The following is a 4377-nucleotide window of genomic DNA, read 5'->3' on the forward strand; positions in this document are numbered from 1 at the left end:
AGATGGTGGTGGAAAGTAAGTGTGGTGTTCATATAGTCATTCAAATATCAGATCACTACACTTTTTGGTCCCACATTATTCTATTACTTTTCATTCCGCTTGATGTGTTTAATATCATTTATTTTTTGTTTTATTTATTCATTTATTTACTATAGGTGCTACGACTGCATCGATTGTCGATGCTCTTGATTATTTTGCAAACATTTTGAAAGTAAATTGAAGGCAATTTGTAGCAGTGTTCCTGCGCTCGCGCCGCCCTGCATTTGATTGCAATTTGAATGTGCAATGCGGTGGCAATTCATTTGATTGGCCATTCTGGCCGCTGGGTCTGCGTGGAAGGTACTGGAGGTATAGCCATGAATGTAATGCAGGAAGCGCTCCACTTCGGCCATTTCTACCATTTCAACCATTTCTACGAGCTAATCAACTGGTTTCACTGGCACGCCGCGGCGATTGCATAACAATGACAAATCCAGACCGGCACGACACTTGGTCATTGTCTTCGCCCCAATGGAGACGGTCTCATCTAACTAGTTTGGCTTTTCTGGGAGCTTTTTCTGCGCTGTTCCGCCTGATATGATATAACTTTGATACATCCACGGCCACTTATTGGACTGCAATTGCTGCGGGAAGAAAAGTTTTCTCCTCGCGGGGTTCCATCGCCAGAAGTTGGGCAATTAACAGACACACTTTGTGATATAATCATAAGAGCTAGCGATTTGATCGGGCCATTTGACCGGTTCGGGCCACTTTTCCACCATGATCGCGCAATTGCGAAAAAGTGTCAAAATTAATTGCACACAAAGTGGCTCGATTCGATGCGGTGGCTGACTGGCACCGGGTTATTAGCACCACATTTGCGTGGATAGCGGCAACATCGGCTAAAAATACTTCCCTCTTAATGGAGGTAAAAGATGTCGAACAAAACTGTTACTTTTTGTATTTTTACTTTGCGCGCCAGTTGACAGTTTCAAACCTTTTCAATAGCCATTTCCAGTCCATTTAATAGTAAATATTTGTATACATTAATGTTATATCCATATGCATTCTATTCTATATCTGTGTAAGGTTTCCTGATTTTTTCTATAAGAAAGCCTTTACGATCCTTTCATTACATGCTTACATGAAATGCAGCGCAAGGTCGGAGAATAAAACACTGTGCACTTTGCCCAATGATTAATATTGGAGATGGCCAACGGCGGTGCCGGCAATGCAAACGAAAGTGCCGATGCCAAATTTGCTTAACCTGTTGTGCTTACGGCCTTTCACTGCCGAATGGCCTGCCAAGGATTATCCAACCGAAAGCCAACCGAAAGCCCCGGAAACCGATACATCAGGCCGTTGTCTCCCCGTCCGCCAGCCACTTCCTTTAGCAATAAATTTTCACTTAACTATGTCGATCATCGCCGCATATGCGAATGTAAGCAACATGCAACATTCATGTGCAACATCGCATCCCCTCGATGCGACTTGCCACCACCACCCCATTCCGGTGGGAGGGTTTCGGGTGGCTTGTGTGTGACACAATTTTCCAGTTTGCCAGTTACGCCTCGTAAGTTTAATTGACGGAAGCGCGTTAAAATTGCAGAGCCAAACCAAAGCTGAATAAAAAACATGGTTGGGAAAAATCGAAATGAAAACAACGAAGTGAAAATGTGTGTATGTATTATGCATTTGCATACGCCAGCCGCCGGAGTTTCGCGCTTCATTTACCCATATGTAATTGATGACCACATTAAAGAGCTCGATTGGCATCAAACTTTACATCGAGCAGTAAATAAAATTTCAAATCTTTAAAATCGGGACATAACGCTTTTCACATGCGTTTTCTTAATCAAGCGAATACCAGTTTGTATCATGTGGCTTAAGTAGTGGTAATTATTATTTGTCAGTGCGAGAAATTTTCAATCTCGTAATTCTGTGAAGCAATGTTTTTAAGATGTTCAACTGTAACTGTAACTTCACAGTGCAAGCTAAAACTTTTTTTTAATAATTCAAAGCTTCAATGTTACGCATTACTCAGCGGTGATAACACCCTTCATACGAACGGACAAGAACAAATCGAACTGGCTTTGTATCCTGATCAATAATATAGGGATGGACCCTATTTGTTCTTACATTGACACACGAATAAACGAATTGCTATAATCTTAATTTGTATGAATTCTAAACCATCAGTAAATCAAACCCACTACATCAGCAGCTGTATTAACGACCCTGAATCTGAGATTCTGATGAATCAATTGTTAGGACTTAAGTACAGACTCGATAGTTACTCGTATGGAAAGCAATTTGCTTGCTGGCATCTTTAAAAGTGACCTTGCTACTTTATTCGGAATTGGCTACTTGCGTGCACGAGTATGTGAAAGTGGCCATAAATCTAGTTCTGACCACAAGTGTACGTGTGCGTTGTTTTGAGTGGGGGCTAGTGGGGCAAAAGTTTTACTTTGGGTAAAACATGGATTTGCCTTTAACGGGGCGCGCAGGTGTCGTTGTGGTCGTTGCCACTCTGTTAGTGCGTATTGGAAAGCAACACACAAGAATATATTCGACTTTTGTATGCAGCACGTTTTTATGGCCTCTGAGACTGAAACTAGCGATTTGATGGCAGAGGGGTGCTCGAATTTATGGACATCAGAAGCGAGTTAGACGATTGAGCATTTCCACAGAGAGCCACAGAAGTTTGCTGAACTCAGCAGAAATCGATCTTATATGTGTACACAGCCACAATGTTTGGCTTTCTGGAGACATTTCGGTCTGCCCAGCGGGTAGGCTATCAAATGACTCATGATCGCATACACTTGACTGCAATCGACCTAAATAACATGGGAATTTGTGTTCTCATTCATGTGGAGAATTCAGTTTGTTTTACGATTATATTCACTTTGATTTCCTCAACTCCGGATTACTTAACATTAGGGTTTATGTGGCCTTTGAAATTAACTTAAACTACCTTAAAGGTCTCAAACACGTCGAATTTATCTAACTTTCTCCTCAATCAGGAATAACGTTATTAATGTTCAAATGGATTCACGTTGCAATCTGAGGATTTCTTTTGACTAATTTTATTTATTACAATTTTTATTCGTTAGTTTATTTTGGAAACCTTTTTCATTCTGATTCTTTCAAGACACCGTGTAGATACTTACCTTAGTAGTGCATAAGATTATTTGACTTAAAAGTACCCACATTGTAATGGATCAGCGGTCCACTTCCGTGCGAATATCTCGCACACTTCCTGCCTTGGTGGCCAATGTCTGCACTTCCCATACGAATGATTGACATTTTATTAATGTGGATTATAAATACAAAATTCAGCATCGAACAATGCCGTTGGCCAATTAATACAATTTTTAATTGAAAAATCGGCATAATAAAGGCCATTAAATGACGTCGTGCCCCTGATCCGTAACCCATCGAATTTCCCAGTAAGTAAAAGCTTTGGAAAATGTTTTCTTTATGATTTGCTTTTGTTTTCTTTTTCGGTTTGCTGTTGTTCTTTTTTTGTTTTGTTTTGTATAATTCAGATTACATTTTATTGTTAAGAATGAATTGAATTATTTTTGCTCTGTTCCGATCTCTGCATCTTCAACTGCGGCTTGAGCAGCTTTTCCAGCACTTTATTCTCGGATATTTTGGTTGCTTGGTTTCACCATTTGATGCTTGCCTTTTTCTGGTTTCTGTATTGAATCATAATAATCGTAATAATCATAATGAAGTTGACATAATATATAATCTGTTCCATATATATGCGTGTATATGTATCGAGATTCATATATACATATATATATATATATATATACATATATATATGTCTGTAAATGTCTGTGTATATATAATTCAATTTATCTAAAAACAATTTACAAATATATAAAAACGAATTCACCTAGTAAACTAAAGCTACATGCGTGTGTGAGTGTTGTGTTTGTTTGTGAATGTGTGATAGTTTATAAAAAATGATTTCCTCTCCATTTTATGCACGTGGTAAAATATCGCTATTCCTGCTGATGCCTAGTTTGTTTTTGTTTTCGGTTTATGCAACATTCGTGTGCCTCCGCCTTTATTTGTTTACAACCGATCCACATACACAAATAATATATCGGTTTATCTGTTCATTTCGGTTTAATTTATGTTCGTGCCCTGGCATAAAGAACTGAATAGTTTTGTTTTAAATTAAGCATGCTCGGAGTCTAACTTGCTGAAATATAAATAACAAAGTTTGCGGACTAGTTATTATTACTCATACTCCACGTTTTGTCGGTCAGGAAATTCAAAAGGGAGATGAAAAAAGTTGAAAATATACAGACAGTACAGTGGTTATTAAATAAAGAATTCATTTTTGTTAAAATAGGCATGGTTTTAAATAAGTATAAGACG

Source organism: Drosophila yakuba, chromosome 2L, assembly GCF_016746365.2.
Source record: "Drosophila yakuba strain Tai18E2 chromosome 2L, Prin_Dyak_Tai18E2_2.1, whole genome shotgun sequence".
NCBI lineage: Eukaryota > Metazoa > Arthropoda > Insecta > Diptera > Drosophilidae > Drosophila > Drosophila yakuba.